This window comes from Phyllobates terribilis, unplaced genomic scaffold (assembly GCF_046119375.1).
Source record: "Phyllobates terribilis strain yellow unplaced genomic scaffold, ASM4611937v1 Scaffold_12__6_contigs__length_324123572, whole genome shotgun sequence".
Taxonomy (NCBI): Eukaryota; Metazoa; Chordata; class Amphibia; order Anura; family Dendrobatidae; genus Phyllobates; species Phyllobates terribilis.
The window spans coordinates 26,955-42,583 of NW_027362772.1; positions in this window are offsets into that span (position 1 = coordinate 26,955).

Sequence of the window (15,629 nt, forward strand, 5' to 3'; positions counted from 1 at the left end):
CTCCTCTTCGGTGGGTCTCCTCTTCGGTGGGTCTCCTCTTCGGTGGGACTCCTCTTCGGTGGGTCTCCTCTTCGGTGGGTCTCCTCTTCGGTGGGACTCCTCTTCGGTGGGTCTCCTCTTCGGTGGGTCTCCTCTTCGGTGGGTCTCCTCTTCGGTGGGACTCCTCTTCGGTGGGTCTCCTCTTTGGTGGGACTCCTCTTCGGTGGGTCTCCTCTTCGTCTCTCTTCGGTGGGTCTCCTCTTCGGTGGGTCTCCTCTTCGGTGGGTCTCCTCTTCGGTGGGTCTCCTCTTCGTCTCTCTTCGGTGGGTCTCCTCTTCGGTGGGTCTCCTCTTCGGTGGGACTCCTCTTCGGTGGGTCTCCTCTTCGGTGGGACTCCTCTTTGGTGGAACTCCTCTTTGGTGGAACTCCTCTTTGGTGGGTCTCCTCTTTGGTGGGTCCCCTCTTCTCAGGAAACACAACCAGATATTAGGAGCAATGCTCAACTGACAGAGTGCCACTACTGACCACCGTGCTGCCCTCATCCCACTAAGTAAAAGTGTTTTTTCCTGTTTTACGCAGAATGCGGACTACTGTGCAGCAACCTATACTCCCGAGGGGCCGCAGGAAACTGGAGTGAATAATGTCCTCCTCTTCCTTTAAATTACGCTTATGCCATGTTCTTACTGGTGAGACGTAATAAATAGCATTAAAGCTGCAGTAATTTTTTTTTTTTTATACACTGCTCAAAAAAATAAAGGGAACACTTAAACAACAGAATATAACTCCAAGTAAATCAAACTTCTCTGAAATCAAACTGTCCACTTAGGAAGCAACACTGATTGACAATCAATTTCACATGCTGTTGTGCAAATGGAATAGACAATAAATGGAAATTATTGGCAATTATCAAGACATCGTCAATAAAGGAGTGGTTCTGCAGGTGGGGATCACAGACCACATCTCAGTACCAGTGCTTTCTGGCTGATGTTTTGGTCACTTTTCAATGTTGGTTGTGCTTTCACACTCGTGGTAGCATGAGACGGACTCTACAACCCACAGAAGATGCTCAGGTAGTGCAGGTCATCCAGGATGGCACATCTGTGAGAGCTGTGGCAAGGAGGTTTGCTGTGTCTGTCAGCGTAGTGTCCAGAGGCTGGAGACGCTACCAGGAGACAGGCCAGTACACCAGGAGACGTGGAGGGGGCCGTAGGAGGGCAACAACCCAGCAGCAGGACCGCTACCTCCGCTTTTGTGCAAGAAGCAACAGGAGGAGCACTGCCAGAGCCCTGCATAATGACCTCCAGCAGGCCACAACTGTGCATGTGTCTGCACAAACGGTTAGAATTTACTCCATGAGGGTGGTATGAGGGCCCGACATCCACAGATGGGGGTTGTGCTCACAGCCCAACACTGTGCAGGACGCTTGGCATTTGCCACAGAACACCAGAATTGGCAAACTCACCACTGGCTCCCTGTGCTCTTCACAGATGAAAGCAGGTTCACACTGAGCACATGTGACAGACGTGACGGAGTCTGGAGACACCGTGGAGAGTGATCTGCTGCCTGCAACATCCTTCAGCACGACCGGTTTGGCAGTGGGTCAGTAATGGTGTGGAGTGGCATTTCTTTGGAGGGCTGCACAGCCCTCCATGTCCTCGCCAGAGGTAGCCTGACTGCCATTAAGTACCGAGATGAGATCCTCAGGCCCCTTGTGAGACAATATGCTGGTGCAGTGGGCCCTGGGTTCCTCCTAATGCAGGACAATGCCAGACCTCATGTGGCTGGAGTGTGTCAGCAGTTCCTGCAAGATGAAGGCTTTGAAGCTATGGACTGGCCCGCCTGTTCCCCAGAGCTGAATCCGATTGAGCACATCTGGGACATCATGTCTCGCTCCATCCACCAACATCACATTGCACCACAGACTGTCCAGGAGTTGGCGGATGCTTTAGTCCAGGTCTGGGAGGAGATCCCACAGGAGACCATCCGCAACCTCATCAGGAGCATGCCCAGGCGTTGTAGGGAGGTCATACAGGCACGTGGAGGCCACACAATACTGAGCCTCATTTTGACTTGTTTTAAGGACATTACATCAATGTTGGATCAGCCTGTAGTGTGTTTTTCCACTTTAATTTTGGGGGTGACTCCAAATCCAGGCCTCCATTGGTTAATAAATTTGATTTCCATTGATGATTTTTGTGTGATTTTGTTGTCAGCACATTCAACTTTGTACAGAACAAAGTATTCGATGAGAATATTTCATTCATTCAGATCTAGGATGTGTTATTTGAGTGTTCCCTTTATTTTTTTGAGCAGTGTATTTTAACCCAGCTAAAAAGTGAACTGGCCCCCTCCTGAGGGGCAACTTGAAAAAATGTCTGAAGTCAGATCAAGTCCATTCTCTTCCTTCAGCTTGGCTCCGCTGGGCGCAGTTCTTCTTTAGCAAATGTTCATACAAAATCATCAATGGAAATCAAATTTATTAACCAATGGAGGCCTGGATTTGGAGTCACCCCCAAAATTAAAGTGGAAAAACACACTACAGGCTGATCCAACTTTGATGTAATGTCCTTAAAACAAGTCAAAATGACGCTGACACACTCCAGCCACATGAGGTCTGGCATTGTTCTGCATTAGGATGAACCCAGTGCCAACCGCACCAGCATATGGTCTCACAAGGGGCCTGAGGATCTCATCTCTGTACCTAATGGCAGTCAGGCTACCTCCGGCGAGCAGATGGAGGGCTGTGCAGCCCTCCAAAGAAATGCCACCTCACACTATTACTAACCCACTGCCAAACCGGTCATGCTGAAGGATGTTGCAGGCAGGAGATCGCTCTCCACGGCGTCTCCAGACTCTGTCACGTCTGTCACATGTGCTCAGTGTGACCCTGCTTTCATCTGTAAAGAGCACAGGGAGCCAGTGGCGACTTTGCCAATCCTGGTGTTCTGTGGCAAATGCCAAGCGTCCTGCACGGTGTTGGGTTGTGAGCACAACCCCCATCTGTGGACGTTGGGCCCTCATACCACCCTCATGGAGTCAGTTTCTAACCGTTTGTGCAGACACATGCACATTTGTGGTCTGTTGGAGGTCATTTTGCAGGGCTCTGGCAGTGCTCCTCCTGTTCCGTCTTGCACAAAGGCGGAGGTAGAGGTCCTGCTGCTGGGTTGTTGCCATCCTACGGCCCCCTCCACGTCTCCTGGTGTACTGGCCTGTCTCCTGGTAACGCCTCCAGCCTCTGGACACTACGCTGACAGACACAGCAAACCTTCTTGCCACAGCTCACATTGATGTGCCATCCTGGATGAGCTGCACTACCTGAGCAACTTCTGTGGGTTGTAGAGTCCGTCTCATGCTACCACGAGTGTGAAAGCACAACCAACATTCAAAATTGACCAAAACATCAGCCAGAAAGCACTGGTACTGAGATGTGGTCTGTGGTCCCCACCTGCAGAACCACTCCTTTGAGTGTGTCTTGATAATTGCCAATAATTTCCATCTATTGTCTATTCCATTTGCACAACAGTATGTGAAATTGATTGTCAATCAGTGTTGTTTCCTAAGTGGACAGTTTGATTTCACAGAAGTTTGATTTACTTGGAGTTATATTCTGTTGTTTAGGTGTTCCCTTTATTTTTTTGAGCAGTGTGTATTTTCTTATGTCCATGTATTTACTACTAAAAGTAATTTTTTACATTTAGGTTTCATTTTTCACTGGTTATTACAGACTTATTGCTTCCCTGCACATTCAAGTTTCATGTTTTCTTTGGGCATAGATCAGCTAAAAGGCACTCAGGAAAAAAAACAGATGAAAGATCTACAACCTCTCCCTTAAGAGTGTCAGAAGGAGCTCACTGATAGATTCTCAGTTAGCTAATTTTGCAGCCAGGAATAGACAGTGCAGCACAGATGCTACAGAAGGCAACATTTTTCATGAAACTCAATTACAGAAATCAATTTTAGCCCCAAATACTTGCATTAAAGTAAAAAAAACAAATGGCCCCAAAGCTGGACAACCGCTTTAACTCCTTACCAACATCTGCCGTACATGTCTGGTATAAGTCAGTAGCGGGTGTATGGAGTAGAGACAGCTCGCCCCGTACATGGCAGATAATGGCTGTGACAAACAACCAGGACCTGCCTCTAAGAGCTGCGAGTGGAGTGAAGATCTGCCCACCACTGTTAACCTGTTCAGTGCTGCTGTCAATCACTAACAGCAGCATTAACAGCGCGCCGGCATTGGGACGCATCGTTCCATGCGCCCACCGGCGCTCCTGTGACGCGATCACAGGGCGCAGATGGACTGCTATGACATCCGGGGGTCTGCTGAAGCCTCCGTGCCTGTCATCATAAAGCTTCATTTGGGCTGTAAAGAAGACCGTGATTTTGCTATATGGAGCATTACTGTGGTATCGCTGTATATAGCACAAGCAATCAGATAATGTATACAAATGCAGTGAAAATTAAAAAAAAAAAAAAAAAAAGCTTAAAATATTAAAACCCCACACGTTCAACTCACCTCCCACTAAAAATAAAGATAATAAAAATATACACATTTGTGGTATGGTCTCTTTCAGAGAAATACAATCTATCCAAATATAAAAAACAAACGATCAGTGAACACAGAAAAAAATTCAAAAAGCCAAAATTGCATTTTTTTCGTTCGCCACAATACTACAGAAAACCCTGTAAGAAGCGATGACCGTGTCATATGTGTCCCAAAATGTTATCAATAAAGTCCTCTTGCCCTTCAAAAAATAAGCCCCCACACAGCTCCATCAACCCGAAAACTGAATATGTTACGGGTCTCAGAAAAAATGGTGACACCATCAAAAAAAGATTTTTTCTTTTGCCAAAACTCTTGGAGAAGTTTGGTCTTGCTGTGATCACACTGAGGAGTAGGATCCTATTACCAGGTCATTTTCACCACACTATGTGCGCCGTTAAAACCCTTCCCAGAAAAACAGGGTCAGGCTTTTTTTTTCCTCGCACTTTTACTGCACTTGGAATGTTTTTCCCGTCTTCTAGTACTATGTGGTAAATGAATGGTGGGATTTATAAGTACCGCTCGTCCTGCAAAATAACAAGACCTCACACTATGTGGACAGACATGAAAAAGTTATAGCCCTTGGAAAAAGCCAAGGAAAAAACAAAAAAAACATCAATTGGTTCTGTTGGGAAGGGGTAAAGCTGAAGAAACGCATGTAAGAGCAGAATATGGAGGAAGGTGAGATATCACAGGCTGGTGGATACTACCTGCTCCATCGCTGGCAGAGTAACCCATCCCCATGGTGGCCGCTGAGATCTTCTCTTGTAGAAACGGATCCAAAATCTATAAAACATGGGGAACAGTCAGCAGAGGGTTTGGTGATTGGCTCATATTGGCGATATACCCAGGGGCATTACTGGGCACAGGGAAGATTGGGAATGAATAGGATTGGCTGTTAGATATGTGATCTCTTCAATTAAAGGGGATGTCTAGTTGGAAGAAGTTCTCACTGATCTCTGGATAGGTGATGACTCTTAGATCGGTGGGTTTGGCCGCTATGACCCAATCAGCAGAACAGCACTTATAGATAGAAGTGAGCGAAGTGCAAATGTTCAACCGCCGGTCCGTTCATTCTCTATGGGGGGCGCTGTACTCAGCTTTCTCCTGCATAGAGAATGAATGGAGCGGTGGTCCGGGGAGGGTCTAGCAGGGATTAGTTGGGTTCCCAGCAGATCTAGAAGTTGTCACTTATCATGTGTTGGGGAATAATGACTTCTCCTCTGATAAATGTGCTGATTCCTGTCAGTTGTGGTCGCTGAGTGCGTGTGATGGGATGCGGCTCCGTCCGTTATATTATATCACGTCTTATACCTATAATCTCGCTGATCGCAGGTGTCTGTCTTCACACTCAGATGAGATGGAACAAACTGACCATATAGAACTTTTTTTTTTTTCTTCTAATTCAAACCGAGCAATCCTATTGGCTGAGTATGAATGCAGTTACCATGGTGACAGAAGTAGCTGCAGATTTAAAGGGACAAGATACTAATATTGTACTAAAGTGTATTTTATTATATACTTCACATAACTGACTGGGTACACCTTGGTGCTGGTGGGATGGCTTTTTTTTTTTTAATCAATAAACATGTTTACTAAGTACCCTATATTATATATATTTCCTATTGCTTTTTACTTACTTATAGCAGGGTATATGTTCATATTGTTTCTATCCTAAGTTTGTCTATTTTCTAATAGATGGTGGCAAACTTCTTCCTCGCCTTTGAAGCACAGCTTTCAATTATTCCTATCGTAAACCAGGTAAAAAGCTTTGAGCCGAGCGCGATCAGACTCTTTCAGTCCCGCAGCAGGTAAATCTGTGACCATCGCCGGCACTCCTGCTGTTCCTAGTACCGATCCCTCTGAGCGGCTGTGCAGTAATGAAGGCAGGATTCACCCCAAACTTGCTCGTCTTTTTTTTCGATTTCCAGTTCTGGTAATTAGTGATACACATGTGTATATCCAGTGGTCAACTCAAAACCTATGTATGGAAAATCAATTGTTTGCTGTATGTGACGCGCCCCCTGGGACATATTCCTTTTTGAGGGGAATACCCGGCACCGGATCAGATGGGGGGTTGTAGTCTCCGAGCGGCTGTGACCCGGCCCCGTGCCCAGGGCGTCAAGCTCAGTGTTATGTGGCAGTCCTACGGATGTTATTAAGAGTTCTTTTGTGTCGACTACGCCACCCGTTGTGATGCGGTCACTGTGGCCGCCGCTGCAGCAGGGTCCGCTGAGGCTGATGATGCAGGTGCAGCTTGTGATGATAACCCCCAACGGGAGGGGTATAGCCTCAGGGGGGACAGGTGCAGAGGATGGGGGTTGTGGTGGTGCAGTGCAGACGGCAGTGAAGACAGAGTCGGGTTATGCAGTTAAGGGTGTTTACTTACTGCAGATGTTGTACTGGTCACTCCAGCTCCGAGTGACCACCCGAGCCGTGCTGCGTCCACCAGGTCCTGGATCCAGCCAACCCCCAAACAAGTCCGGAGCGTGGCCCTGAGCTCTCCTTCTGTCCCGTTCTCTGGCCGTCCCCACCAGTGATCCACCTAGGTCCAGCTCCCTCGGGTCTTCTGTTGGGACACCCTTGGCCTTGGGTTCCCTGACCCTTCATGTGGTGTGCCTTCGGGGTGGATGTAGTGGGTGACCGTGGCAAACGCTGCCCACGGTCTCCGGTCTCTGGCTGGGGAATGTTTTTACCCCCACCAGCTTGGGTTCCGGTACCCTGATGCCGACTCTTCACCCGGGGTTTTAATTTGGGATCTTAGAGTCCTGTTCTTCTGTGCCTCTGGGTCTCTCTCTCTCCTCTCTCACTCTGGGTCTTTCCTTCTCCTCTGCTCCTGACTTGTTCTCTGCATCTGACCCTGTTCTTAGTTGGTGCCCACCTTATATACACCCTCTATGTGTGAGCTCAGGTGACCAGCACCCAATGAGCTCCTAACTTTACCCAGGCTGCTCCCCCTATCTGCCCCTACACTACTTGGGATGTACCACCCCCCTCCCACTCCAGCCAGGAACAGACTCGGTCGTACCTGCACATTTCTAAGTGGGAGTACCGTCGGTCTGCTCCTCGGAAATGGGATGTGTGTAGTGCATGCAGCCTACCGAGCTCAGATCCACACTCCATCCTTACCCGGGAGTGGAATATCACACCTCTGGATTGAGGTGCAATACCCCTGTAGCAGCCGAATCCTCAGGGTGCTACATTCCCCCCTGGTAAATCACAGCACGTCCTCGGGCTGTAAGACAAAAACAACACCAAAACATACAAATTTTTTTTTCATAAACATATAAAACATATAAAACATTATATATATATAAAACTTTTCATATAACATTCTCGTCGTCTCTTGTTTCTGGTTCCTCCTCCTCCGGACACTGTGCAACGTGTGTCCGGGAAAAGTGCGACAGTCTCTTAGAAAAACAGGTTTTCTATAAAACCGGAAGGGGGCGCTTTAGGACGCCCAACTATATACAGGGGAAGTTGGCCGCTATCAGTCCTCGGCCAGGTAAGGAGGGAAAGGGAATGGCTGCTCACAGTCCTCAGCCTGTGGGATTAAGGGGTAAACGGGTAAACAGTTCACTCAGCTGGTCCCAACGGGGACTATATATATGTAGCAACAGTTTCAGTTTCTTTATACCCCGATTGGGTAACTTATTTACAGCACCTGCTCTGCCGCACTCAACGGCGTCTTCCTCCTGCTCTTTGCTTATAGCTGGTGGTAACTTCAGACCCGTCCGGGTCCTCTTGCTCCTCCTCCTCGCACCGCAACTCCTCCTCCGTCAGGCGGTGCACGTGGAGGGCGTAAGGTCCTTTGGCACACTTGTGCCGGGTAAAGGTGACCTCGTCCCCGATATAAAGGTCACGACCTCTGTGCCCCTCCGGCAGATGGGACTCAACGTCTCTGCGCGTTACAAAAACGTCGCCGGGGGTGTTGTGGTCTCTGATGAAGCCCCACCCATGCTGCTGGTTGAACTTGATCACTGTCCCGATGGTGCGGGGACAATGCGCTGCACGGGGGTCTCTCCTGGCCCGGCTCTTCTGCTCCGCGCTCCTTATCTGGGCTTGTTGTTCCCGGACCCGCCTCTCTCTCCGCTCCCTCTCAAAGACCTCGAGCTGCTGGCGGCAGCACTCTGCACGCTCCGCTGCGGCTGCCCGAGTCTCTTGAGTGAACCCCATGAGATTTTCTCCGGTGGGGTCCCACTCAAACTGCGCTTCTGCTAGCGGGGGCGAGATCCTTATCACGGGCTTCGGAGCCGGAATCAGGGGTGCACACATGGGCCTTGCCCTCTTTTGGAGCTCTTGTTCGTAGTACTCCCTGGGCCAGACAAAGGGCTGCCCGTCCGGCCATGTGTGTTGGGCGAACAGATCTTCTCCCAGATGCGGCACTTTAGGTTTTATGGGCGCGGTGGTGGTGGCGCCCGGGTTGCCCAGGCCTTGCGGCCAGGCCTGGGGCACCTGGAAGGTGAAGGGCACCGTTAATACGGCGGCGCCCTGGGCTACCTGGCCTTGCGGCCAGGCCGGAGGCTCCGCGGAGGTAGGGGGCGCTGTTGGTATTGCGGCGCCCGGGGGTACTAGGCCTTGCGACCAGGCTGGTGGTACTTCCTGCTTGGTCACGCTCGGGGTCGAGGCGTGTGACGTCACAGGGGTCGCGGCGGCAGCTTCCGTTTGAGGCCTAGTCTGCGTCGGTGACATGGCGTTTTCGGGCACAGCAGGGGGACTTTCGGGCTCTGCGACGGGGAGCTGGGGCAGGTAAGCGGTGTCCCGGCTTGGGGTGTAGACGTCCCCTTTACCTGCCTCCATGCGTTCGGCTCCCTTCTCGGCGCCGTCTCCGGCCTTTGGTCCTCCCGCGCCATCCTCAGAGGCAGTCTGTTTCCTCATCTTGGCTGGCGTGCTCCGGGTCTTGGTTTGCTGGGCCATCTCTCGGCTCCACTCCGCCAATGTCTCTCGCTGTACCCGGGCCATCCTCCGTGCGAGGCCCTCCAGGGCAGTTTGTGCACACTCCCGGTCTCGGGGGAGCTGTGCAAGGACCTCCACTAGGCCTAGTGGGGTCGCGGTTTCCAGCAGGCTCCTGACCAACGGGTCGGTGCTGCTCTGCTCTTCTTCCAGCAGGCTCCTGGCCAGCGGGCCGGTGCTGCTCTGCTCTCTCGCCATCTCCGGGTGAGATTCTCTGCTGCTCCTCTCCAGGCTTCCTGCCTCCGGGTGCGCTCGCTCTAGACTGCTCCAGGCGGCACCCATCTTTGTTCTCTCCTTTCGTCTCCTCCCACTTCGAGGGCGGTCCCGGGGCAACTCGGTGACTGTCAGCTCCAGGGGTAGTTCTTTCACGCTGACAGACACCTCCAGCATCACAGTCTCTGTTGGTGGGGGCGGTTTCCACTTTTGGCGCCATTTTCTGTCCCGGCCCACGATGGGAGGCGGCCTCTTGCCCTCCTTTGGCACGCCCATAATGGCGTCCGCTGCTCTTCCAAGGCGGGAAATCTTCGGATTTGGCGGGAAGCGTCGCCCAGTGGCGGGAAACTCTGCAGATGGCGGGAACAAGCTGGAAATGGCGGACAATCGGCGGGACACGACCTGTGATGGGGTCCGATGGTGTGGACCCTCCGGAACCGGCGGGAGACTTCTTTCTGAGGTAAACTTGCACTTTTCTTCAGGCACGCAGTACCCGGGTGTTGCGGGCACGTAATCCTGCCGACTACGCCAAAGTTGACGCGCCCCCTGGGACATATTCCTTTTTGAGGGGAATACCCGGCACCGGATCAGATGGGGGGTTGTAGTCTCCGAGCGGCTGTGACCCGGCCCCGTGCCCAGGGCGTCAAGCTCAGTGTTATGTGGCAGTCCTACGGATGTTATTAAGAGTTCTTTTGTGTCGACTACGCCACCCGTTGTGATGCGGTCACTGTGGCCGCCGCTGCAGCAGGGTCCGCTGAGGCTGATGATGCAGGTGCAGCTTGTGATGATAACCCCCAACGGGAGGGGTATAGCCTCAGGGGGGACAGGTGCAGAGGATGGGGGTTGTGGTGGTGCAGTGCAGACGGCAGTGAAGACAGAGTCGGGTTATGCAGTTAAGGGTGTTTACTTACTGCAGATGTTGTACTGGTCACTCCAGCTCCGAGTGACCACCCGAGCCGTGCTGCGTCCACCAGGTCCTGGATCCAGCCAACCCCCAAACAAGTCCGGAGCGTGGCCCTGAGCTCTCCTTCTGTCCCGTTCTCTGGCCGTCCCCACCAGTGATCCACCTAGGTCCAGCTCCCTCGGGTCTTCTGTTGGGACACCCTTGGCCTTGGGTTCCCTGACCCTTCATGTGGTGTGCCTTCGGGGTGGATGTAGTGGGTGACCGTGGCAAACGCTGCCCACGGTCTCCGGTCTCTGGCTGGGGAATGTTTTTACCCCCACCAGCTTGGGTTCCGGTACCCTGATGCCGACTCTTCACCCGGGGTTTTAATTTGGGATCTTAGAGTCCTGTTCTTCTGTGCCTCTGGGTCTCTCTCTCTCCTCTCTCACTCTGGGTCTTTCCTTCTCCTCTGCTCCTGACTTGTTCTCTGCATCTGACCCTGTTCTTAGTTGGTGCCCACCTTATATACACCCTCTATGTGTGAGCTCAGGTGACCAGCACCCAATGAGCTCCTAACTTTACCCAGGCTGCTCCCCCTATCTGCCCCTACACTACTTGGGATGTACCACCCCCCTCCCACTCCAGCCAGGAACAGACTCGGTCGTACCTGCACATTTCTAAGTGGGAGTACCGTCGGTCTGCTCCTCGGAAATGGGATGTGTGTAGTGCATGCAGCCTACCGAGCTCAGATCCACACTCCATCCTTACCCGGGAGTGGAATATCACACCTCTGGATTGAGGTGCAATACCCCTGTAGCAGCCGAATCCTCAGGGTGCTACATATGCATCTCATTTGCAGGATGCACACTATTCATTTCAATATGGAGCGGAATAGGAGGAGACTTTCATTACTGTCGCCCTTTACTTCCTCCCTGCTGATAGGAAATGCCATGCTGTTTGCTTGTGTCCTGTGATTACAGCAGCCTGCAACAGTTTTCAGCGTGCACTCCCCGGCTCAGGCATCAAGCAGTAAATGATAACATTAAAACGCTGCTACCCCTTTGTTAGTCACTTTTTTATCTTCTTCCCCTTCTACGAATGCTGTAGTCCGTTATTCTAGAACTGCTCTGAAAATGGTTGTCTCTGGAGTGTTGGGATTCGGGTTTAGGGTGGGTTATGGGAATTGAAGTTCAGATACTTTGTTCATATTTTTACTATGGAATTACTATGTCGTGTATGTTATTTGAAAGATGGAATATTTGTAGTTGGAGTTTTTCAATAAAAATGATTTGATTAAAAAAAATGAAATTAAAATTCCTCTGTTCTTGAGAAAGCATAGGATTTTACTAAGAGGTAAATGGCACGTTCCTTGTTTTCCAGGCACTTTACATTTTTGCTAGTTTTGTACGATTACACAATCCCTTTTATAGGCCAGTGCCAGTTGTACATCTCTCCCTAAACTCTTGTTCACACTATATTTTAAGCCAGTTTTATTCTATGGTTTCTAGATGTTGTCCAGCTTTGATAAATAATTAGTATTTATACTTTTGCTTTTAGATAGACTTGAAGAATGCAGATCCGGAAAGGGTGGAGAAACAAATTGAGAAGATGTTTGACGTTCCCGCTAGTGACTGTATCCGGGTACGATGCGCTCCAGATCAAAATCATTCCTGTAGGCAAATTTAACTCCGCTGTCTGTACCTTGTCTTTTTATTTTTTTCTACAAAATGTGGCTGGAAAAGGGGCAATGTAGCGAGGAATTGACATCAATTTTTGGTGTTAAAAAAAAACCCCCAAAAAAAACAACTTTTGTGATGCATCATTTTTGTGCAAAAATGTGCAGCTTCCTATTTTACAGCACTCTTGCAACTTTTAGAAATTGGGCTTGGTAAGCCACATAGGTCTAAGAACGACCCATTGGGGTTTTAGGTGTTAAAAAAATGATCATATGAAAGATTTTGTGATCTGCGTTTACCTGATTGTAATAACAACATTAAAGCCCCATTCAGATGTGCAGGTTTTATCCATGAGAAACTTAGCAGAATGATATATAGGTTTGTGGGAGAAGATTCAGTATAAATTGTAATTTATTCATTAGATTTGAGAGTCCTCAGTGGTTGATACCTTTAATGGCTAACGGAAAAGATGGTAACAAATTGCAAGCTTTCCAGCCTACTCAGGCTTCTTCATCAGGCTGACCTGAGACCTGAGTAGTCTGGAAAGCCTGAAATGTGTTACCATCTTTTCCGTTAGCCATTAAAAGGTAACAACCACTGAGGACTCTCAAATCTAAATACTCTTCTATCTACTGGCTAATACGGTACAAAGATAGATGTTTTTCCTGTATCAATTTATTCAGTGGAATCCTGCTGTTTGTACAGATGAGTCCAGTGGGCGGTCCTACTAGTGATTGACAGCTATCTTTGCCTGCATGGTCAATCACTTAGTAGGACCGCCCACTGGACTAGTGTACATACGGCAGGACTTTTCACTGCATAAAATGCCAGTTTTGCTGACTCTCTTCCCACAGATATGTCTATCAGTCTGATCAACTTCTCTGCTCTACAACACCCCCTACAGATCTTATACCATTTCAACATGACAGGTTCCTTTAATCACCTGCAGATGACATAAGTAGCCATGTTCTGTGTGGCTTACGGAGGGGCTTGATTGCTTGTCAGCTTCAAACAGGTTTCATTTCTTCTGATTCGTTGTAGCCGAGTTCTAAACTGTATTAAGAAATTCATTTCTCTGTTTATTTCTATTAGATGTCGGGGAAGCTTGGAACAAATGTGGAAAGTGTTCTTCAAGAAGTTGTCAGGAGGCTTCCACCGTGAGTACGGACTAATGCGGCTCTATCCATCTTCTCTTTATTAAAGGGAACCTGTCACCTTGGAAAATGCTATGTACCTGCAGGTATAGGGTTAATCTGCAGATAAATATTGTTACAATGCTGCCCGACCGCCTTATTGATAGTGTAGGTATCGGGAGAAAATTAACTTCTTTCCTCCCTGCAGCCGCCGGCCTTCACTCATCGTTGTGCACGGAGCGGCTACAGTCTTGGATCACAGCACCGCTCGCTATATCAGGGGCGACGGCTGTAAACCCGGCCCGGATTTTGATTGACAGCTTGCTCTGCACAGATGCGCTGCAGAACCACTTAGAATCTGAGTGAAGGAGTAGTATGTTCACAGATAGAGAATATGGCTCATCCACGTGCGGATCTGCTCCACGTCCGATTACATATTTGTGGGAGAAACCCTAGTGGCAGCCTCATATTTCTGACATGGATCCTCTAGCACTATTTGTGCACCTGCGGCTCCCAGCATAACTTGATGAGAGACCGTCAGTCTGCTGGGACCTGTAGTTTCACTACAGCAGGAGTGTCACAAGCTGCGGACCTCCGCTCACTCCAGCACTGATCGGCATTTTCAGCACGTGAACGTACGCTATGCTTTCTGGAGACACAAGGGTGTAGATAATTTTATCAAACCCTTGACTGTAAGTTTGCTGAACCCTAAGTGGATTATATTGTTCCCACAGTTTCAGTTTTGGACCATTTAAGGGGAATTTAAAGGGTTCTGGCCACTGATTTTCCTTAAAGGGGATCAGTATCCCTGTATGTCTTTGTATATACTTGATAAAGACCTATAACAGGTCGAAACGTTATGTGATGGCGGAATAAACTTTGTCTTTTGGAATTCATCACTCTGCACTGAACGCGGTTTACTTACCTTTATCCCCCTTAACAGGATGTCTTATTTTTGTGTTTAGTCCCAAGATTGAAAAGGGCAGCCCTCTTAAAGCCCTGCTGTTTGACTCCACGTTTGATCACTACAGAGGCGTCGTAGCAGCATCGCCCTGTGTGGAGGTGACGTGTGTAAAGGCAATAAAATCGTGTCTGCCCACTCTGGCAAGTGCTATGAAGTCAATGAGGTTGGCATACTGACCCCAGAGGAAGTGCCAGCCGAAAAACTAAGTTTTTTTTTAATAATTTTATTAGCCTTTCCCTCTGTCTTCACCAATCAGCCCTCTGTATTGATGATCAGATCAAAGATGTAGACAGGGATTGTCTCACGCTGCATCTCCTTCCTGATTGTATCACTGAGAAGACAGAAGCTGCCCCATCCCATTCTCCAAGAAATGCAGAACCCAATGCATCTGCTGTCCGTGATCCGCTTATTGTCAGAGGACATCATTAGGGACTGCATTTTCTCATTGCTTAAGAAATTGTTAATTGCTGAATAATAAAACTGCAGCACCGCTCCATTTAAAGCAGTGTTTCCCAAGCTCCAGTCCTCATGGCCCCCAACAGGTCAGGTTTTCAGGATTTCCTCAGTATTACACATGTGATGAAAGTATCATCAAGGAATCAGGAATTCTCTCACCTGTGCAATACTATGGAAATCCTGAAGACATGACCTGTGGGGGGCCGTGAGGACTGGAGTTTGGGAAACACTGATTTTAAAGGGACTGTCAGCACAGAATGACTGTTGAAACCAAGTACAAGCGCTCCGTGGATCACGGCGTGGGCCAATCCTTTATATACACCTTCCCACCTGCTTGTTTTACCTCTGTCTCCTTCCTTCTCTGGTTCTATGAAGCCAGAGCTGTCAATCAAAGAAGAGGAGGGTGTGGATAGAGGGCAAACAAGCAGGTGGGAAGGTGTATATAAATGATTGGCCCCGTCATGAAGCACCGAGAGTTGGGACTTAGTTTGAACAGTCATTCTGTGCTGACAGTCCCTTTAGGTGAACGAGATCCAGATGCAGCTCATTTCACCGTGTAAGGGTGTGTGCCCACTATGCGCCCACTACGCGTTTTTTAAGCGTTTCCGCAGCGGCAATTCCGCCGCAGGAACGGTTAAACGCTTGGTAGAAGGTCTGCAATGTTCCCCAATGATAATCCGCATGTGCTGTGCACATGCTGCGGAAATTTCCGCTGCGGATTATCATTGCGGAAAAATCCGCAGCACTACCAATTATTTTGCGTAAGCGCAAAGTTTTTGCCGCCATTGACTGGCATTGAATCGCTTAATATCCGCATGACTACATGTGC